This window comes from Pongo abelii, chromosome 2 (assembly GCF_028885655.2).
Source record: "Pongo abelii isolate AG06213 chromosome 2, NHGRI_mPonAbe1-v2.0_pri, whole genome shotgun sequence".
Classification (NCBI taxonomy): Eukaryota; Metazoa; Chordata; class Mammalia; order Primates; family Hominidae; genus Pongo; species Pongo abelii.
Window position 1 is genome coordinate 5,270,076 of NC_085928.1, and position 23,880 is coordinate 5,293,955.

General features: G+C 43.9%; 1 protein-coding gene across 1 annotated transcript in view; it reads right to left on the reverse strand.

Annotated features, from left to right (window-relative positions):
- Positions 1-22,944, reverse strand: part of RAF1 (Raf-1 proto-oncogene, serine/threonine kinase) — a gene marked incomplete at its 5' end in the record, with an annotated part of 79,909 nt that extends 56,965 nt beyond the window's left edge. The window contains 1 exon segment of the mRNA NM_001133258.1: positions 22,614-22,944.
- Between the last annotated feature and the right edge of the window lie 936 nt (positions 22,945-23,880).

The window sequence follows — 23,880 nt, forward strand, 5'->3', positions numbered from 1 at the left end:
AATGCTCATCATCACTGGCCATCAGATAAATGCAAATCAAAACCACAATGATATACCATCTCACACCAGTTAGAATGGTGATCATTAAAAAGTCAGGAAACAACAGGTGCTGGAGAAGGTGTGGAGAAATAGGAACACTTTTACACTGTTGGTGGGACTGTAAACTAGTTCAACCACTGTGGAAGACAGTGTGGCAATTCCTCAAGGATCTAGAATTAGAAATACCATTTGACCCAGCCATCCCATTACCAGGCATATACCCAAAGGCTTATAAATCATGCTGCTATAAAGACACATGCACACGTATGTTTATTGTGGTACTATTCACAATAGCAAAGACTTGGAACCAACCCAAATGTCCATCAATGACAGACTGGATTAAGAAAATGTGGCACATATACACCACGGAATACTATGCAGCCATACAAAAGGATGAGTTCATGTCCTTTGTAGGGACATGGATAAACCTGGAAACCATCATTCTGACCAAACTACTGCAAGGAGAGAAAACCAAACACCACATATTCTCACACATAGGTGGGAATTGAACAATGAGAACACTTGGACACAGGGTGGGGAACATCACACACCGGGGCCTGTCATGGGGTGGGGGGAGGGAGGAGGGATAGCATTAGGAGATATACCTAATGTAAACAATGAGTTAACTAGTTAACTGGTGCAGCACACCAACATTGCACATGTATACATATGTAACAAACCTGCACATTGTGCACATGTACTCTAGAACTTAAAGTATTAAAAAAAAAAAAAAGAATGCACAGAAACAGAAAGATTTCAGATATGGAGAAAAAATAGTTCCACTTACAGGAAATACAACAATTTCCAAATATTTGGTGGACATGCCCCCCCCCCAAAAAAAAAAAAAGTTTTTTTTTTTTTTTGGAAACAGGGTCTCGCTCTGTCACCCAGGCTGAAGTGTAGTGCCGCAATCTCAGCTCATTACAACCTCTGCCTCCCAGGTTCAAGGGATCCTCCCACCTCAGCCTCCCAAGCAGTTGGGACCACAGGCACATGCCACCATATCCCAGTAATTTTTGCACTTTTCATAGAGACAGGGTTTCACCATGTTGCACAAGTTGGTCTTGAACACCTGAGCTCAAGTGAGCTACCTGCTTTGGCCTCCCAAAGTGCTGGGATTACACATGTGAACCACCGTACCCGGCCCCAAAAATGCTTTCTTAAGCATAACTACATAATGCTAGTTGTAGTTTAGATTCCTGGATGTTAACTTAAAACACTCCCATAGGAACCCGGTGTGGTGGCTCACGCCTGTAATCCCAGCCTGAGGCAGGTGGATCATCTGAGGTCAGGAGTTCGAGACCAGCTGGGCCAACATGGTGAAACCCTGTCTCTGCTAAAAACACAAAAAAATTAGCTAGGCATAGTGGCAGGCGCCTGTAATTTCAGCTACTCGGGAGGCTGAGGCAGGAGAATTGCTTGAACCCAGGAGGCAGTGTTTGCAGTGAGCCCAGATCGTGCCATTGCACTCCAGCCTGGGCAACAAGAGCAAAACTCTGTCTCAAAAAAATTAATTTAGGCCGGGCGCGGTGGCTCATGCCTGTAATCCCAGCACTTTGGGAGGCTGAAGCGGGTGGATCACGAGGTCAAGAGATCAAGACCATCCTGGCTAACACGGTGAAACCCCATCTCTACTAAAAATACATTAAAAAAAAAAAAAAAAAAAACTAGCCAGGTGTGGTGGCGGGTGCCTGTAATCCCAGCTAGTCGGGAGGCTGAGGCAGGAGGAGAATGGAGTGAACCCGGGAGGCAGAGCTTGCAGTGAGCTCAGATCACGCCACAGCACTCCAGCCTGGGCAACAGAGCGAGACTCCATCTCAGGAAAAAAAATAATTAATTAAAAAAATAGTAAGATAAATAACACTTCTCCCATTTCAGTAAAAGGATGAAGTCAGTTTCTCAATGAATAAAAACAAGAGACTGTTGAATGTCAAGTTTTATAGACAGCCCAGACAACACAGGGAGACACCATCTCTACACACACACACACACACACACACACACACACACACACACACACACACACACACACACACACACACACACACACACACACACACACACACACACACACACACACACACACACACACACACACACACACACACGCTGGGTATGGTGGCATGGGCCTGAAGTCCCAGCTATTGGGGCAGGGCCCGGGGGTGGGAGGCTGAGGGGAGAGGATGGCTTAACAGGGAAGTTGAGGCTGCAGAGAGCCATGATCACATCACTGTACTCCAGCCTGAGTGACACAGCAAGACTCTGTCTCAGGAAAAAAAAAAAAGAAAAAAGTCAAGAATGCATTCTTGAGGAATTCCACCAACAAAATGCACCAAATATAGCCAAAGAGTTTTCTGCTATATGCCAAGTGGAAAGCTATGAAGAAAGAGAAGAACAGAAGCAGGAGGACATTGATTTTCATCTCCTATTCTTTCAAGAAGTAAGATTCATTATATTTTAAAAAGTCTAAACACTGGTAAGGCAAGACACAAGTCCTACCCATAACACTGCATCTCTGTCCTCAGGCAACAAATCAAATGACAGATAAAAGCACAATATCTACCACTCAACCCCCAGGCTTCAGCACAGAACTCACAAACATTCTGCTAAAGCAAAAAGGTGTACTGTATTTCCAGAGAGCTTGCAGAGTTCTGAGCACTATTCCCATAATCCTCATATCTCAACGTACACAAAGCACCATCAGGCTAAGAAACAGACTATATAGCAGACAGAACACTCTTGGGTATGCAAACATGTTAAGGATCAAAGTAAGAAAAGAGTAACTATAGGGGCCATACTATATTTGCCAAAAAGTGACTTGTTTAAAAATTAAAAAGAAACCGGGTGCAGTGGCTCACATCTGTAATCCCAGCACTTTGGGAGGCTGGGATGGGTGGATCACCTGAGGTCAGTAGTTCAAAACCAGCCTGGCCAACATAGTGAAACCCCATCTCTACTAAAAATACAAAAAATTAGGCGTGGTGGCAGGCACCTATAATCCCAGCTATTAGGGATGCTGAGGCAGGAGAATCGCTTGAACCCGGGAGGCGGAGGTTGCAGTGAGCCGAGATCGCACCACTGCACTCCAGCCTGGGCAACAAGAGCAAACCTCTGTCTCAAAAAAAATAAAAATAAAAAAGAAATCCAGTTTACCTCCTTGTGCAATTCCTAATAAATTGCTGAGAAGTGATCTTACACAGGAATCTTGTATAATTTATTCTGATGCTCATAATCCAGAAGAATATAGGGTTGTGATTAAGGCATTTTCAACTCAACAGTCATTTCAGCCTTCTCACCCTGTGGTCCACCTCTAGAAATAATTTCAGTGAATTGTTGCATTCAGAGGCATTTCTAAAAATGAATAAGTAGTACCAGATTAATAAACTATAAATTAGACAACAAACCTTCAAAAACCCTGGAAAGGTTTTGCTGGTTTTTTTCAGTTTATCATATCCTGTAAAAAATAAGAAAGCACCACTATGTTCAAGGTGCAAGACTATTAGAGAGCAGCACACATACAAAGTACAATGAAGTAGCTTCGGGACAAGTCAAATCTGGAGAGACTACAATTATTAAAGAGTTACTACCTGTACTTTGGGTATCATTTTAAGTGATTTGAATCCTAATATTTTAAGGTACATCTGTCACATTAAAGCTAAATCTGAGGAATAAATGTTTGAGTGAAAATGTTATTTTATCAACGTCTAGAGAAGTAAGCCATACTAGAACACCCACTTAAGTTTTCTCATGGATTGTACTGCCGCAACTACTCTCCCGAAAAATGAGATTAGATTCCTTTGGACAGTGGTAAGAATTATCACAATTCTGACTAATGCAGCAAGCTTCTCAGGAGTTAAGTGTACAAGAACTACAAGTCCTAAAACTTCTGTCCAAAAGAGAGTCAAGAAGCAGCTGGACAAACTTAGGGTTAAGGATGACTTTGTTTTGCCCTATCCCTTGGCTCTATCCTTTTGCTTAGCAAGGCCTAGCAGTCAAATCTTCCTATTGCCCTTTCTGAGTAGGGCAATCCTCCCACCTCAGCCTCCTGAGTAGCTGGAAAAATGTAATCTTTCATTCATGCAGCTAACATTATAATCTACAGCAAATGGATAAAGAATTAAGACAGGCAGAAATATAATAACAATATTACCGGTTTCTTTTAAGTCTTTTTTTTGAGATGCAGTCTTCCTCTGTCACCCACGCTGGAGTACAGTGGCGCGATCTCAGCTCACTGCAACCTCTGCCTCCAGGTTCAAGTAATTCTCCTACCTCATCCTCCTGAGTGGCTGGGACTACAGGCGAGCACCTCCAATGCCCTGCTAATTTTTGTATTTGTCTTTTTTTTTTTTTTTGAGACAGAGTCTCACACTATTGCCAGGCTGGAGTGCAATGACACAATATCGGCTCACTGCAACCTCCGCCTCCCAGGTTCACATGATTCTCCTGCCTCAGCCTCCCGAGTAGCTGGGATTACAGGCACACACCACCACACCCGGCTAATTTTTTGTATTTTTAGTAGAGACGGGTTTCACTATGTTGGCCAGACTTGTCTCGAACTCCTGACCTGGGGATCTACCTGCCTCAGCCTCCCAAAATGCTGGGATTACAGGTGTGAGCCACCACGCCCGGCCTAATTTTTGTGATTTTAGTAGAGACAGGGTTTCAACGTGTTGGCCAGGCTGGTCTCAAACTCCTGACCTCAAATGATCCACCCACTTTGGCCTCCCAAAGTGCTGGGATTACAGGAGTGAGCCACTGTGCCTGGTTTTTAAAGTCATTATTAAAATCTTCATTACCGGCCAGGCATGGTGGCTCACGCCTGTAACCCCAGCACTTTGGGAGGCCGAGGCGGGCGGATCACAAGGTCAGGAGATCGAGACCAACCTGGCTAACAGGGTGAAACCCCGTCTCTACTAAAAATACAAAAACAGCCAGGCGTGGTGGTGGGCACCTGTAGTCCCAGCTACTCAGGAGGCTGAGGCAGGAGAATGGTGTGAACCTGGGAGGCAGAGGTTGCAGTGAGCTGAGATCGCGCCACTGCACTCCAGCCTGGGCAACAGAGCGAGACTCCGTCTCAAAAAAAAAAAAACAAAAAAAATTCAGGCCAGGTGTGGTGGCTCACACCTGTAATCTCAGCACTTTGGGAGGTTGAGGCAAGCAGACTGCTTGAGCCTAGAAGCTTGAGACCAGCCTGGACAACATGGAGAAACCCCATCTCTACAAAAAAATCAGCCATGCACAGTGTAGCACATGTGTAGTTCCAGCTACGCAAGAGGCTGAAGTGGGAAGATCACCTGAGTCCAGGGAGGTCCAGGTTGCAGTGAGCCATGATTGTGCCACGGCATTCCGGCCTGGGCAACAGAGTGAGACCCTGTCTCAAACAAACAAACAAACAAAATAAATAAATAAATAAATTTTAAGTGGTCACAACACTGGAAAAAAAATAAATCTCACACATAAAAAGTTTCTGCTGAGCAAATATGCTCAAATGTTAGCTTCCTCACCAGTCCAAAAGGGCACTCTCATGCACTGCAAGGTGATGTGTATGTGTCAATATTTTGAGTTTCCTCACTCCTCTTTCTCAATTTCTGACCACAAACTGGTAACTTCATCAGATGACAGCCCAGAATAAACACACATGAAGAAATAAGCCACTCTACTCTTCTAAAAGTTAGCAGGGGCTGTACAAGTTTACAAAACAGACTCCTACATTTTAAAAGTGTAACTTTAAAAATACAAGTTAAAAATGAGCTAGTTCAAAAACAATTATGCTAAAACAATCAGTTCCACAAACGATACCTGGAGCCAACTTTATTTTTAACTCTCACCACAAATGAGCTTAAATTATTTTCATTTTAAATCACATTGTCTGGACTCTTTTTTAACCCGAGTTTTTCTTTTCACCTTCAAATCAGTCACTGTTTTCTTCATCTAGTCAGCAACTGCTGATTTTTAAAATAAACAGATGTGTATTCAAAGTACACCATTAACACAAGTACCAAAACACACAATGTACAAATAAAATATGGTTTAGGAATGATTACTCAGATAGCCAAGTAACAGTGGAGTTAAAAAAAAAAAAGCTACATAATGAAGTAGGAAGGAAGGGGGAAAAAAATCACCTGGAAACACTAACAGTTTCAACACTAATTTCTCTTTCATACTAAAGGCATTAATTTTCACAGTAAATCTTGCATATTCAACAAGTGGTTAAAAAAAATTAGCCCTCCTCAAAGATAAGGACACAGAATATAAGTGAATCATTCATTCTACACACTGGCAACACTTATTTGGCAGAGGAGATGTGTCCTCAAGAGAAGAGGTATTCCCCCAAGTTTACATCTTACCAAAGCAATTTCAAGAAGTAACCATCTGTATTAGCCGGATGTGGTGGTGCACACCTGTATTCCCAGCTACTCAAAGGGCTGAGGCACGAGAATCATGTGAACCCAGGGAGCAGAGGTGGCTGTGAGCCAAGATCGTACCACTGTCCTACAGCCTGGGTGACAGAGTGAGACTCTGCTTAAAAAAAAAAAAAAAAGTAACCATCTGATTTGGCCAGCTCCCCTACACTTCCTTCTGAAGTCAATGGCTTTCAAATAGAAAAATTCCCATCGGCCGGGTGCGGTGGCTCACGCCTGTAATCCCAGCACTTTGGGAGGCCGATGTGGGCGGATCACCTGAGGTCGGGAGTTCAAGACCAGCCTGACCAACATGGAGAAACCCAGTCTCTACTAAAAATACAAAATTACCCAGGCGTGGTGGCACATGCCTGTAATTCCAGCTACTTGGGAGGCTGAGGCAGGAGAATCGCTGGAACACAGGAGGCAGAGGTTGCAGTGAGCCAAGATCATGCCATTGTACTCCAGCCTGGGCAACAAGAGCAAAACTCAGTCTCAAAAAAAAAAAGAAAGAAAGAAAGAAAAGAAAAAAATTCCCTAGTCTTTAGTGGTGCACTCAATAGTAAACTTTAACAACTTCTAAGAGTTACAGTAAGACACCTGTAAAACTGGTAATATCATTTGTTCTTCAGAAATTACTTTTAACCAACTTTTCAATAATAATTTTCTCAAAAGAAGGACATGTTTAAAATTTTTCCCTGGCCAGGCGTGGTGGTTCACGCCTGTAATCTCAGTAATTTGGGAAATCAAGGTAGTAGAATGGCTTGAGCCAAGGAGTTCAAGACCACCCTGGGCAACAGAGTGAGACCCCATCTTTATAAAAATGAAACAAAATTAGCTGGGCATGGTGACATATGCCTCTAGTCTCAGCTATTCAGGAGGCTGGGCGGGATGATCACTTGAGCGCAGGAGTTTGAGGCTGCAGTGAGCTATGATCGTGCCACTGCACTCCAGCATGGGGGCCAGAGACTGTCACACACACACACACACACACACACACACACACACAGTTTTCACTGTTAGTTACACTATTAATTCATTAAAGCTCTAAATTATACCCTGCTATTTTGCCAGAGGATAAAATAGTAAATGAAACACAAAAATATAACCTAGGGTCAGGAGCAAAGGCTCACATCTGTAATCTCAACACTTTGGGAGGCCAAGGTGGGAGGAGTGCTTGAGCCCAGGAATTCCAGATCAGCCTGGGCAACTGAGGGGGAACATCAACTCTACAAAAAAATTGTTTTTAATTAGCTGGGCAGTCAGGCGCAGCGGCTCATGCCTGTAATTCCAGCACTTTGGGAGGCCAAGGCGGGCGGATCACCAGGTCAGGAGTTCGCGACCAGTCTGGCCAACATAGTGAAACCCTATCTCTACTAAAAATACAAAAAATTAGCCAGGTGTGGTGATGGGCGCCTGTAATCCCAGCTACTTGAGAGGCTGAGGCAGGAGAACTGCGTGAACCCAGGAGGCGGAGGCTGCACTGTGCCGAGATCACGCCATTGCACTCCAGCCCGGGAGACAGTGCGAGACTCCATCTCAAAAAAAAAAAAAAAAAATTAATCGGGCATGGTAGTCGTGCCTACAGTCCCAGCCACTCAGGAGGCTGAGACAGAAGAATTGTCTGAGCCCAGGAGGTCGAGGCTGGAGTGAGCCATGACTGCATCACTGCACTCTAGCCTGGGTGACAAAATGAAACCCCATCTCAAAAAAGAAAATATAACCTACATAATTATACACGAAAGCATTGAAGAACTACATGTATTTCCTATAATCTTGTTATAATCCATCATCCAGTATAGGACATTGCACAAAATTAGGTACTCAAATATCTGCTGAATATTAATGGAGAAAATTTAACAATTACAATATTTATCCTAACCCTTTTTCATGAATACCGAATCACTATCACATAAATCTAAAGAACCAGAATGCCTCTCTATAGACTGTAACCCAGCAAGGAATGAAAGGAAAATAAGAATAAAGAGCACCATTCATTCAACAATTTCTAAGAATCTACTTTCAACTGTTAGCTGCTTTGAGGAATATAAAGTTCAGGGAGACATGGTCCTTGCATTCCAGAACCCCTTAAAGTAGAAGTAAAAACCACCACCGTTTAACAAAAATTCAATATGTGATAGGCACTGGGCTAAGAGCTTTCAGGAAGACAAGTAGGCCTACAACAAAATATGAAATTAAGGGTAGGGAGGATTCTCAAGAAAGGTACTATAAGAATCTGAAATGTGGTAAGGTCACTTCTAGCTTGAGTGGAAGAAGAGGTAGACAAGGATATTTCATTGTGTATTTGAGCTTAAAGGGGCAATATTTCAACAGACTAACGCAGAGGTAAAACAAAAGCTAAAGTGTGCCCAGGGAATAAGCACAGACAAGCAGGTAAAGAAATGAGCCTGATGAAGGATACAGCCTTTCTTATTATATAACTTCGTTTCCTTTTATTTTAAATCTTCACAATTAATGTCTTTACAAAGGCACTCGTTATAAATAGCAAGCCTTTTTACTTCTAAAATGTTTACCCTGCTTTGTTTTTTTTCTATAGCACTTTAACACTGCATATATTAGAGGGGGTCTTTTAACCCCTTCTTTGTTTTATCTTTCCTTTCCTTCTCCCAATAACCAATTATTCTTCAGTGTTTTCCTACATGCTTATAATCTCATACCGATATATATAGATTTTTTGCAATAATTTCTTTTCCCAATAATTTTTTAAGATACACGAATTGGGCCGGGTGTGGTGGCTCATGCCAGTAACCCCAGCACTTTGGGAGGCCGAGGCGGGTGGATCACCTGAGGTCCGAGTTCGAGACCAGCCTGGCCAACATGGTGAAACATTGTCTCTACTAAAAATACAAAAAAAATTAGCCAGGCGTGGTGGCTCATGCCCGTAGTCCCAGCTACTCGGGAGGCTGAGGCACGAGAATCGCTGGAACCCGGGAGGCGGGGGTTGCAGTGAGCCGAGATCGGTTGCAGTGAGCCGAGATCGCACCACTGCACCCTAGCCTGGGCAATAGAGCGAGACTTGGTCTCAAAAAAAAAAAAAAAAAAGATACACGAATTGATCACAGAATACATGTTCAAAGAGGGAGGGAAACAAATTAAAAATATGAGCTGGGCACGGTGGCTCATGCCTGTAATCTCAGCATTTTGGGAGGCCAAGGCGGGCAAATCACTTGAGGTCAGGAGGTTGACACCAGCCTGGCCAACGTGGTGAAAACCCGTCTCTACTAAAAATACAAAATTAGCCAGGCGTGGTGGCGCATGCCCGTGGTCTCAGCTACTCGGGAGACTGAGGCAGGAGAATTGCTTGAACCCAGGAGGCGGAGGTTGTGGTGAGCTGAGATCACGCCATTGCACTCTAGCCTGGACAACAAGAGCGAAACTCCGTCTCTAAAATAAATAGATAAATAAATGACATAAAAAATTAGCTGGGCAGGGTGATGAGTACCTGTAATCCCAGCTACTCTGGAGGCTGAGGCAGGAGAATCGCTTGAACCCAGAAGGCAGAGTCTGCAGTAAGCCAAGATCATGCCACTGCACTCCAACCTGGGAGAAAGAGCAAGACTCCATCTCAAAAAAACAATAATAAATAAAAATAGGCCAGGCATGGTGACTCACGCCTGTAATCCCAGCACTTTGGGAGGCCGAGGTGGGTGGATCACAAGGTCAGGAGTTCAAGACTAGCCCGGCCAAGACGGTGAAACCCCATCTCTACTAAAAATACAAAAATTAGCCAAGGGTGGTGGTGGGCGCCTGCAATTCCAGCTACTCAGGAGGATGAGACAGAGAATCGCTTGAACCCGGGAGGCAGTGGTTGCAGTGAGCCAAGATCATGCCAAATAATAATAATAATAAAACTATGGAAAAATACCAAAAGCTTAAAATAACCTATAGACGACAAATGTGAACATTTGTAGATATTTGTATCCAGTCTTTTTTTTTTTTTTTTTTTTCCGAGACAGGATCTCACTCTTGCCCAAGCTGGAGTGTAGTGGGAAGATCATGGCTTACCACACAGCCTCAACTTCCTGACCTCAAGTGATCCTCCCACCTCAACCTCCCAAGTAGCTAGAACTACAGGTGCACCCATGCCCAGCTATTTTTTTTTTTTTTTTTTTTTTTTTGTAGAGATGAGGTCTTGCTATGGTGCCCAGGCTGGTCTCAAACTCCTGGGCTCAAGTGATCCCCCTGCCTCCGCCTCACAAAGTGCTGGGATTATAGGCATGCTCTACCTTGCCCTGACTCCATCTTTTCCATGCAGATACATACTTGTAAGTATTTTTCTTCAAAAAAAATGAGGTCTTACTTAACATATTTTAGTGCTGTTTTCACTCAATATGCAACTGACCCTTCCCAACACACATTGAATTGTGCAGGTCCACTTATATGTGGATTTTTTTTCAATAAATATATTGGAAAATTTGGGGAGATTTGTAATAATTTGAAAAAACTGGCACTTACACTGTAACATAAAAATATCAAAAAAAATTTAGATGTTAGATATATCATGAATGCATACAATGTATGTAGATACTAGTCTTTTATCATTTACTATCATAAAATAAAACACAAATTATAAAAAGTTAAAATTTATCAAAACTTAGGTCGGGCGCAGTGGCTCACGCTTGTAATCCCAGCACTTTGGGAGGCCGAGATGGGTGGATCATAATGTCAGGAGTTTGAGACCAGCCTGGCCAACACAGTGAAGCCCTGTCTCTACTAAAAATACAAAAATTAACTGGGCATGGTGGCTGGTGCCTGTAATCCCAGCTACTCGGGAGGCTGAGGCAAGAGAATCACTTGAATCCAGGAGGCAGAGGCTGCAGTGAGCCAAGATCGCACCACTGCACTCCAGCCTGGGTGACAGAGCTAGACAGGGTCTCAAAGAAAAAAAAAAAAATCAAAACTTATGCATATACTTACAGACCATACATAACACCATTTGCACAGACACACATTCACAGTTGAGAGAAATGTAAACAAATGTTAAGATGCAGTATATTAAATAACTACAGCATATTATATAACTGAAGCCAGGTGCAGTGGCTCACATCTGTAATCCCAGCACTTGGGGAGGCAGAGGCAGGTGGATCACTTGAGGTCAGGAGGTCGAGACCAGCCTGTCCAACATGGTGAAACCCTGTCTCTACTAAAAGTACAAAAAATTAGCCAGGTGTTGTACAGCTACTCAGGAGACTGGGGCAGGAGAATCACTTGAACCCGGGAGACAGAGGTTGCAGTGAGTATAGTGAGCCAAGATTAAGCCACTGCACTCCAGCCTGGGCAACAGAGTGAGACCCCATCTCAAAAAAAATTTTTTTAATTAAATAAATAAATAACTGCATAAAATTAAATGATGTTGGCTGGGTGCGGTAGCTCATGCCTATAATCCCAGCACTTTGGGAGGCTGACGCGGGTAGATCGCTTGAGGCCAGGAGTTTGAGACCACCCTGGGCAAGAGGGTGAAACCCCATCTCTACTAAAAATACAAAAATTAGCTGGGCATAGTGGCACAGGCCTGTAATTCTAGCTACTTGGGAGGCTGAGGCAGGAGAATCGCTTGAACCTGAGAGGCAGAGGTTGCAGTGAGCTGAGATCTTGCTACCGCACTCCAGCCTGGGTGACAGAGTGAGACTTTGCCTCAAAACAAAACAAACCTGTTGTACAAACTATATTACTATAGTAATTTCATAGCCACCTCTTCTTTCTATTGCAGTGAACTCAAGTGTTACAAGTTGCAAGTATCCACTTAAAAGGCCTTGTGTCCCTGTGAGCAGTTGGTCTCTCCAGTACATTTCCTATTGCAGTAAAAAGTGATATCTCTTGGCTGGGTACATTGGCTCATTCCTGTAATCTCAGCACTTTGAGAGGCCGAGCTGGTGGATCACTTGAGGTCAGGAGTTCGAGACCAGCCTGGCCAACATGATGAAACCCTGTCTCTACTAAAAATATAAACATTAGCTGGTCGTGGTAGCAAGTGCCTGCAATCCCAGCTACTAGGGAGGCTGAGGCAGGAGAATCGCTTGAACCCAGGAGGCAGAGGAGAGCCGAGATCATGCCATTGTACTCCAGCCTGGGCGACAGAGCAAGACTATGTCTCAAAAAAAAAAAGTGATCTCTCATGGGTCTTCTGTATTTTTCATCATGTACAGTACAATACCATAAACTTTGAATAACACCATGGCTCCCATATGAAGTGCCACTAGTGATGCTGGAAGCGCTTCCAAGAAGCAAAGAAAAGCCATGACATTATAATAAAAAGTTGAACTGCTTGACTTATACAGTAGATGCAGGTCAGGTCAGCAGCTGCGATTGCTGGCCATTTCAGACAGACTATTCATCTTTTCTTTTTCTTTTTTTTTTTCAAGAGACAGCATCTTGCTCTGCTGCCCAGGCTAGAGCACCATGGCACAATCATAGCTTATTGCAGCCTCCAATTCCTGGACTCAAACAATCCTCTCTCCTCAGCCTACCAAGTAGCTGGGACTACAGGCGCATACCACATGCCTGACTAGTTTTTTTGGTTTTAGAGATGGGGGTCTCACTATGATGCCCAGGCTAGTTTTGAACTCCTGGCCTCAAGCAATCCTCCCTCCTTGGCCTCCCAAAGTGCTGGGATTACAGGCATGAGCCACAGAGGCTGGCCCTAAATACATAATAGAATAAAAAAGTATGAGAGGCCAGGCACAGTGGCTCATGCCTATAATCCCAGCATTTTGGGAGGCGGGAGGATCGCTTGAGCTCAGCACTTCGACATCAGCCTGGGCAACATGGCAAAACCCCATTTCTACAAAAAATACAAAAATTAGCTGAGTGTGGTGGCACACACCTGTAGTCCCAGCTACTCAGCAGGTTCATGAGGGAAGATGGCTTGTGCCCGGGAGGTCAAGGCTACGGTGAGCTGAGATCGCACCACTGCACTCCAGCCTGGGCAATGGAGTGAGACTGTGTCACTCACAACACAAAAAAAGGGTATGAGTATAAAGTAACTACAACTATGTGTATCAACTTATAGAAAAACTTTATTCGGTTTTTTTTGCTTATTTTTCTTCTTACACTTCACAAGGATGAAAGAAAAACAGTGTTCTTTTTAAAAAGATGTCATTAATTGTCTAATTAATGTATCTCTTTGAACAACATTATACACAAGTTTAAGACGGAGGAAAAAACCCATCAGATCCAAATATAGCCAAATTCAAAGGTTCTGGTTTGCCCATTAGATCTAAGTAGCAATAAGAAGAAAAGGAGGGCCGGGCGCAGTGGCTCAAACCTGTAATCCCAGTACTTTGGGAGGCTAAAATGGGAGGATCAATGGAGGCCAGGAGTTCGAGACCAACCTGGTAAACATAGTGAGACCCCCCCATCTCTCAAATAGTAAAAATAATAATTTTTTAAAATGCAAAAAGAAAAGCCTACAACCATTTCACAATCATTAGGGTTGTTATTTTATTTATTTATTTTTTGAGACGAAGTCTCACTCTTGTGGAGTGCAATGGCGCCATCTCAGCTCACTGCAACCTCCGCCTCCCGAGTTCAAGGGATTCTCCTGCCTCAACCTCCCAAGTAGCTGGGATTACAGGCATGCGCCACCACGTCCAGCGAATTTTTTTTGTACTTTTAGTAGAGATGGGGTTTCACCATGTTGGCCAGGCTGGTCTCGAACTCCTGACCTCAGGTGATCCGCCCGCCTCGGCCTCCCAAAGTGCTGGGATTACAGGCATGAGCCACCGTGCCCAGCCCAGGATTGTTATTTTAAAAATTAAAAAAGAAAAAATAACAAGTGTTGGAAAAGATGTGGCAAAACTGAAACCCTTGTGCTTTGCTGGTTGGAAATGTAAAATGGTGCAGTCACTGTGCAAAACAGTTTGGCAGTTCCTCAAAAAGTAAACACAGAATTACCATATGATCCAGTAATTCTACTCCTGTGCATTACCCTAAGGCACTGAAAGCAGGGGCTCAAACAGATATTTGTACACCAATGTTCACTGCAGCATTATTTACAACAACCAAAAGGTGGAAATAATCCAAGTGTCCATCACGGATGAGGAGATAAACAAAATGATATATTCATACAATGAAATATTATTCAGCCATAAAGAGGAATAAAATACGGATACATGCCACCACCACATGGATAAACCTCGAAAATGTGCTAAGTAAAATAAGCCAGACAAAAAAAGGCCAGATAGTGTATGACTCCCCTTACATGAGGTAACTGCAATAGGCAAATTCATAGAGAGAAAGTAGAATAGGGGTTACGAGGAACTGGGCATAGGGAGGAATGAGGAGTTCTTGCTTAATGAGTACTGTTTCTGTTTGAAGTAACGAAAAGGTTCTGGAAACGGGTAGTGGTGATGGTTTTAAGACATTGTGAATGTTGTTAAATGTCACTGGATTATAGATACACACACACACATCCCCCCCAATCCCCCCCCCCCCTCAACTTACATAAGACAGCCTAGGGGTCCATTTTGCATTGTCAGGCAATATTAGATAATACCAGCCAGGGAAATCACAATCTCTCCTCTCAAAATCACACTATAATGCTAGACCAGACTAAGGTCAAAAATGGTAGAAGAGTATCATTTATCCCCCCATTCTCTCTGGGTATAACTTTCTTCCATATCTAAAACCTATCAATGCAAAAGGAAATAGCCAGCATGGTAACAGCTGCTTGAGCTGAAGAGTCAGTGTGCTGCTAAAGCAGGCAAATGTCATCAAGCAGCTAGCAGGCAGAACCTAGAGCACTCTACATATAATGCCCAATAGAGGGAGAAGCTTAAGCAACTTAGCTCCTCTAACAGACAGGTCCTAAGTTACAAAGTTCTAAGTTTGAATTTAGTAAGTGTAGCCTCTTTACTGTAAGCATTTTGTAGAGATGGCAGTAGAGTGAAACTAAATCCATAAGTGATTAACCTCTGATTAATGTTTGCTGTGTAAGACAAGGTTTTAAGAACTGGAGGTATATAAACAAGAATAAGACATGCCCCACTGGAAATATATAGGCAAGAGTAAGACATGCCTCATTTTTAAACAGAGACATAAGACATCTATACAAGAAATTCAACTTGGCCACTGCGGTGGCTCACGCCTGTAATCCCAGTATTTTGGGAGGCCGAAACGGGTGGATCATCTGCGGTCAGGAATTCAAGACCAGCCTGGCCAACATGATGAAACCTCATCTCTACTAAAAATACAAAATTTAGCCAGGCGTGGTGGCAGATGCCTGTAATCCCTGCGACTTGGGAGGCTGAGACAGGAGAATCACTTGAATCCAGGAGACAGAGGTTGCAGTGAGCCGACATCAAGCCACTGTACGCCAGCCTTTGTGACAAGAGTGAAACTCCATCTCGGAAAAAAAAAAAAAAAAAAAAAAGAGGAATAGATAAAAGTAAGGAAATGTCAGCCTCTCTCAATTAGATAAGGTCCTTGAAGGTAGGAACTTGCCTTATGCTGCACCAAATGCACTGGCCTGCACCTTCAGGGGCTTAAAAATACTGGCTTTTGATTTCCACTAAACATACTATTACTATGAGAAAGCCATGTGAGCAAGACAGGGAAGCAAGAATTGTATATTCTTGGTATTAGTCTTAATACCAAGTCTGGTATTAAGTCTGGTAGCCAGGGAAAGCCTGGAAGATCTGAGCTAGAAAGTAAGGCCAGCACATCTACCCTTAAATATTCTTATGTCATCACAAAATAGGATACATAAGAATTCACATTTCCCTCTGTGAAAGGAAGCTGGGTAGCTAGAGAACAAAGGGGAACGTAGAATTACTATGCACAACATAACTTTCTATATCCTTTAAATTTTGTGACATGTGACCTTATTACTTACTCAAAAAAAATAATATTTAATTCTTAAGAATTTCCAGGCAGGGGCCAGGTGCAGTGGCTCACACCTGTAAATCCCAGCACTTTGGGAGGCCGAGGTGGGCAGATTACCTGAGGTCGGGAGTTCGAGACCAGTCTCACTATCATGGAGAAACCCCATCTCTACTAAAAATACAAAATTAGTCGGGCATGGTGGCGCATGCCTGTAACCCCAGCTACTCAGGAGGCTGAGGCAGGAGAATCGCTTGAACCCAAGGCAGAGGTTGCGGTGAGCTGAGATTGCGCACCACTGCACTCCAGCCTGGGCAACAAGAGCAAAACTCCATCTCAAAAAAAAAAAGTATACAATAAAATGGCTTTTATTATATTCACAGTTGTGGATCCATCTCCATAATTGTAGAACACTTTTATCACCCAAAAATAAAAAATAAAAAAAATACAACCCTATCACAGTCACTGACCATTCCCTACATCCCTCAACCCCTAATCTACTTTCTGTCACTAAGGATTTTCCTATTCTGGACATTTCATACAAATGGAATAATTCAATGTGGTCTTTCCTGCATGGTTTCTTTTACTTAGCATGTTTTCAATGTTGTAGTATACATCAGTACATCCTTTCTTTCTATTACTGAGTAACATTCCATCACATAGTAGCGCTCCCCATATCCACTTGGAATATGTTCCAAGACTACCAATGAATGCCTGAAAGCAAGAACAGTATACTATACTGTATACACTATGTTTTTTCCTATACATACATACCCAGGATCAAGTTTAACATAAATTAGGCACAGTAAGAGATTAATTATAATTAATAATGGAACAATTATAAGAACATAATATCATAAAAGTTATGTGAGGGCTGGGCATGGTGGCTCACGCCTGTAATCCCAGCACTTTGGGAGGCTGAGGCAGGCGGATCACCTGAGTTAGGGAGTTCGAGACCAGCATGACCAACATGGTGAAACCCTGTCTCTGCTAAAAATACAAAATTAGCCAGGCGTGGTGGCACATGCCTGTGATCCCAGCTACTCAGGAGGCTGAGGCAGGAGAATCACTTGAACCACGAGGCAGAGGCTGTGGTGAGCCAAGATCATGCCACTGCACTCCAGCCTGGGCAACAAGAACGAAACTCCGTCTCAAAAAAAAAAAAAATTGACTGCCACTGCCTGCTGCTTCCCATTTATTAACAAAAAATGTAAACAACCTCTAAATCATAAAGATTTTAAAACTGTAAACTAGCTTTAGGATTGTTAAGCCCCACCCAGTAAAACCCCTTAGAATCTGGTCTAAAAATAAAACCGTGTGTCAAGTGTTCCTCAAAAAATACTATGTACACTGATTGGAATGTGATGCCAATTAACATACTTTGTGAGTAATTTGCCAAACTTTAGATAGTCTAGGCCAAAACCAGTAACAAAGAAACAACACCCACTTGACATTTTCCTTGGTTAAGCTGAGATTCTAGGGGTCATTTTAGAAGAAAGGCAAACAGATCTGAAATTAACTAAAATCATTTAAAGCTATGCAAGTCATTCTGGGAGAAAAGAAATAACAAAAAGACTCAAACATTGTAAAATTAAAGATCAAACTTTAATGTGTAATTAAGGAATTTTTACTTACAACTCTAAGGCAAGAAAAAAATAGCCATTACTATCATGAAAATTAAAAGGCAAGATGCCTGAGCGACCCTGTAATGCCAGCACTTTGGGAAGCCGAGGCGCGTGGATCACTTGAGGTCAGGAGTTCAAGACCAGCCCGGCCAACATGGTGAAACCTCGTCTCTACTAAAAATACAAAAATTAGCCAGGCAAGGTGGCCGGCGCCTGTAATCCCAGCTACTCGGGAGGCTGAGGCATGAGAATCCCTTGAACCTGGGAGACGGAGGTTGTAGTGAGCCAAGATCACACCACTGCACTCCAGCCTGGGCAATAGCACCAGATTTCATCTCAAAAAAAAAAAAAAATTACAGGCAAGATATGTTAGCCCTATACCAAAAGTACCAACTGAATTGCAACACAAATATCTAGTATTACATTTTGAACCCAGTCAGATGAGCAATTAGGAATTCTACCCTCCCATACACATACCAATAAAAGACTTAAACAACCTCATCCTAAATAAACCCAGTGTTCTCTGATTTTCCAATTAATTTATTCAAGGTAAGTAATTTGCCACCACATAGTCATTTGTTTTGAAGAAATGACTCCCAAGATCTGCACAACTTAAAAACAAAAAACTAAGTCAAAGCTCAATTTTATGGTTTCACAAACCCCCTCACTGTCACATTACCTACTGCCTTTCAAAGGCAATATTTAAAATTCTCTTCTGCAAGTCAACATTAAGGCATGCTGTTTGGCTAACAAGCTCCTCCCAAGATCAAGATTATTATGTATGGCCTATTATGTTCTTAACATGCAAACAAAAGTACTCCCTCATGTAACATTTTTTTAGGCAGTAGGTTACTAAAAAAGATTTACCTGAAATTTAAATGTAGAATCATACATTTACTAGTAATAGACTACCTGAAATAGTAGTTTAAAGTTATCAATTATATTTTTTATTTCGTAAATAATCCAGGGCTTCTGGAAAAGTCAAATTTAACTTCCAAGAAGTATGAACTTGTTTAATCTTCAGAGCAAACAAATGACATGTTATAAACTAAAAGCAACTAGTCTCAGAGCAACTGTAATACAATACTTGATGTTTAACATTCTTCACTTCATCTTTTAGATACTTTTTGTCAGAAATTACCAGCTTAATCTGCTGCTCACTGTTTTTTCCAGCTAAACCAAATCCCATAAAATATGCACAAGCCTTCTATTAAAGGCCACTTTTTTTTTGAGACAGGGTCTCACTCCGTCACCAACGCTGGAGTACAGTGGCATGAACATGGCTCACTGCAGCCTCAATCTCCCTGGGCTCAGGTGAGCCTTTCACCTCAGCCTCCCAAGCAGCTGGGACTACAGGCATACTACACCACACCCTGCTAATTTTTTTCTTTTTGCGTGTGTGTATTTTTTGTAGGGACAGGTTTTCACCATGTTGCCCAGGCTGGTCTCAAACTCCTGAGCTCTAGCAATTCACCAGCCTCGGCCTCCCAAAGTGCTGGGCTTACAGGCCTGAGCCACCACAACTGGCTGATGTTTTTACAACTACTGACAAGACTTTAACAAAACTAAGGAACTCTACTACAATTTATAATCACAAAACACCACATATCAGCCAGGCACGGTGGCTCACGCCTGTAATCCCAGCACTTTGCAAGGCCAAGGTGGGTAGATCACAAGGTCAGGAGTTCAAGACCAGCCTGGCCAATATGGTGAAACCCCGTCTCTACTAAAAACATAAAAGTTGGCTAGGCGTGGTGGCAGGCGCCTGTAGTCCCAGCTACTCAGGAGGCTGAGGCAGGAGAATGCTTAAACCCAGGAGGCAGAGGTTGCAGTGAGCCGAGATCGCACCACTGCACTAAAAAAACACCACATATCTTTAAAAGATAAGCCTTTAGTACAGAAACAGTAACAGGTTTATTTTTCCAAGTATCCCAGCATTCAACTGGGTCAAATGTTTATGTTGCATTTTAAACAGCTTAGCCCTTGAATGATAAGGGTAAAAACAAGCCAAAATAATCCTGAATGTTCTTCAGTGGTATATAATCATCACAACCAAAGCAAGATTTAGGAACTGCAACTGAAGTCTGTTAATTCCATAATAGTCACTTTAGCATAAACATTAATCACAATATTATAGCTATTTTAGGAAAATTATGTTTATGGGGATAAAGATTTTATAACAGGTTATCCGAGAAGTCAATACAAATAGTTTATAAAATACACTTATTAAACTAAAAATACTCACATTCTACACTTTTTTTGATGTTTGTTTTCTATAGTCGTCCAATTTCTGTAAGACTGGGGAGTACATTATTTATATTTAAAATTTAGGCCCCGCACAGTGGCTCATGCCTGTAATCCCAGCGAGGCCGTGGGAGGCCGAGGTGGGCAGATCTCTAGAGGTCAGGAGTTCGAGACCAGCCTGGCCAACACGACAAAACCCCATCTCTACTAAAAATACAAAAATCAGCCGGGCGTGGTGGTGTGTGCCTATAATCCCAGCTACTCCGGAGGGTGAGGCAGGAGAATTGCTTGAACCAAGGAGGCGGAGGTTGCAGTGAGCCGAGATTGCACCGTTGCACACCAGCCTGGGCAACAGAGTGAGACTCTGTCTCAAAAAAATAAAAAACAATAGAATAATAAAATAAAAATTAGTAGGAGAGTGTTCTACATTTATAAAGTTAACATTTTTGTGAGCAAGTATAACTTTAAGAGAATTTTTTGCAAGAATCCCCAGGAATATATGAGTTCAATTCATTCACCACTGTGTAAGTGCAAAACATTGATATAAAACACTTATCAAAAATGTTCTGCTGGCCAGGCACAGTGGATCACACCTGTAATTTCAGCACTTTAAGAGGCTGAAGCTGGAGGATCACTTGAGCCCAAGAGTTCAAGACCAGCCTGGCCAACATAATGTGACCCCCTCTCTATTATTTAAAAAAAAAAAAAAGTTCTGCCTGGCCAGTGGCTCACCCCTGTAATCCCAGCAAGCACGTTGGGAGGGAGACGTGGAGGCAGGAGGATCGCCTGAGCCCAGGAGTTTGAGACCAGCCTAGGCAACACTGCCAGACTCCATCTCTACTATTTTTTTTTTTTAATTAGCCATGTGTGGTGGCACCTGTCTGTAGTTCCAGCTACTCAGGAGGCAAAGGCAGAACTGCTTAAGCCCAGGAGTTAGAGGCTGCAACCGAGCTATGATCATGCCACTGCACTCTAGCCTGGGCGACAGAGTGAGATCCTGTTCCTTTAAAAAAAAAAAAAAAAAGTTTGAATTGTTCTGAAAAAATAAAAAAAAAAGTTATAGTCATTAACTAAGTTAAACTAAATATGTTCAATCACTATCAGCTTCAACATCAACAAAGGGAGAAAATTATCAGCAAGAATGAAGATTCAGCAACCCATGTACAATAATCCAAATTCAACTAGTTCACTATCTACGACAAAGACAGCCCCCTCACAATTCTAGCAACTTTTATTTTATTCACATCTCTCACCATTTCCTTCCTGCACCCCAGGCAATTTGCTGCTCCCCAAACTCATCCCAACTCCCACATGGCTCTCAGCCTTTGTACCAGCTGTTCCCTGAGCTCCTCCTCACCTGGTGAGCACTTACTCACCGGTGTTTCAAAACTCGACTCAGAAGTCTCCTCGAGTGTAGAAGCTTCCTCAACTCCTCCCCAAGCAAAACTAACTGTTCTAAATCCCCACAACACTTGATAAGCCAATTCTTATCACACTGCATTGTTTTCACGCCTTAGGAGCGCAGGGAGGGCAGAGTCTCTCCACTCAGCCCACAGAGGACCAGGCAAACAGAAACGCTCAATGAACGTGCCTTGAATTCATTTTCCACTTAGATTAAGTGACCCCCTAGAACCCGTTCACATCTCAAGGATACACATAAGTTCCATTCCTTCTTCCCACCACAGAATGAATACCAGGGGCACACCCAGGGCCCTAGAACGAGAACAATGAATGAACACGGCCGCCTAGCCTCTCACGACGTCCAAACGCCTCTCTCTTGGGCATCGACTCGCTCGCAGAGCCTCAGCAGCTGCAGAGCTGAAGCGTCCCGGCGGCTCTCGCTTCACACAAAAGACAGCCCTGGCTCTTCATTCCAAAGCGTCCTGAGGCCAATCCTCTGTAAGTATCCCAAGCCTTTCATTAATAACCCACAGTCCTGATACCCAAGGCTAGCCCTGATACCCAAGAAGAGGCCCCTGTGCCTTTGTGGTAGGGCACTGGCCAGTTTCCTCCTCTCTTACCCGATTCCTCACGTCTTCTCTAAAAGGGTGTCACTTGACTGAAGTACCCTGAGAAAGGGTGCAAGCCCGGGTCCCACATTCGGCGGCCCAAGAGAAAAGGAATTGCCCCATCCAAGTGACAACAGATATGGGGCAGCTCTGGGCGGATTTTCCCACTGCCAAATATGAGGAATGCGCATGGCATAAGGGTGGCGTTGGCACGTTTCCGCCAAACACAAGGAAATTTGAGTGGGATGTGGGACCTAGGCTCGCCGGCCATGACACCGGACTCCGGGGCCCCCGCCCAACTCTACCCGGGGTGACAGCGGCCTGGCCCAAGCCCTCTGCCCGGCAGCCGCGGGGCCGCTCCATCAGCGCCACCCAGGCCCGGTCGCCCTGGAAGCCGATCCCTCAGCCCCGCCGCCCGACTCCCCCAGCATCCACGACCCGGCCCTGCCACCTACCTGAGGGAGCCAGGCCGCCCCAACGTCCTGTAGTTCAGCGGCAGCTTCTCGCCCGCTCCTCCTCCCCGCGGCGGGTGAGGGAGCGGGAGGCGGTCACATTCGGCGCGTCCCCAGCCCAGGGGACGGAGCCCCAAGCAGCCCCCGCATCGTAGCAAACGCGCTCCGCGCCTCAGGGCACGCGCCCCAAAGCCCGGCCAGCTGACCCTTTTCGGGGCCCAAAAAAAGCAGCAGAAAACCGTTCCCGCTTCACAATCGTTTTCCTCTTACTCCCGCCATCTAAGATGGCGGCCCAAGCGCCCGCGATTAAGACTCTCGGGCGGCCCCGGCAAGCGAGCCCTCGACTCGGTGCTCGTCCTCCCGACCTGCGACGCTACCGGCTCTCCGATTCTGCGCGAGCCCTACTGGCAGTCGACTTCTAACTTGGCTCGGGCATCCATCGCTCTGGCCTGAGCTCATGCCCCGCCTCCGGGGCGTGGCCTCGCGATCTGGTGGCCGCCATTTCGAAGCTGAAGAGGTTAGGCGATGCTGATTTGCTTTCAGGAGGGGCACTCGGTAATCGAGAAGAACCGGCTTTCGGCCAGCCAGGAGTGGCCAGAGGCCTAGAAGGGGAGAGGAAGGCCTGCCTGCCCAGCATTGCAAGGCCCAGCGATCACCAGACATGCCTCAGGACACAGGGCACAGTGTCCAACTTTGACGCGTCCTCTCCGGGCACTTTAATACCATATCATGGCTCCGCCACTTGACAGCTGTGTGGACAGTCCCTGAACCTTAAACGGTCTTTTCCTTGTGTGTAAATTCCGAGTTCATTTTTCCCCCATCACATTAGCAACAAGTTAGAAAAACTGATAATATCCAGTTTGGTCCAAGGTATATTGAAACCTGTTTTGTGCCCTCGCAGCGCTATCACAGTGAAACTTGGACATGTTAAAAGTATATATCCTTACTCCCGGCAGTTTCACTTCTAGACACTAATTCTAGAGAAATAAGTATACACATACACAAAAAGCTATGTGTGAAGATATTTAATGCCATATTATTTGCATTCTGGAGAAACACTGGGGATGAAATAAAGATTAATAGGAAACTGGTTAAAAGAACGCTGCTACACATCCAATCTGGGTTGTCATCCATCCAAGAATGAACTAGATACAGTTACTGAATTTAAAAAACAACAAAAAAAGGGCCGGGCGCGGTAGCTCACTCCTGTAATCCCAGCACTTTGGAAGGCCGAGGCAGGCAGATCACCTGAGGTCGGGAGTTCGAGACC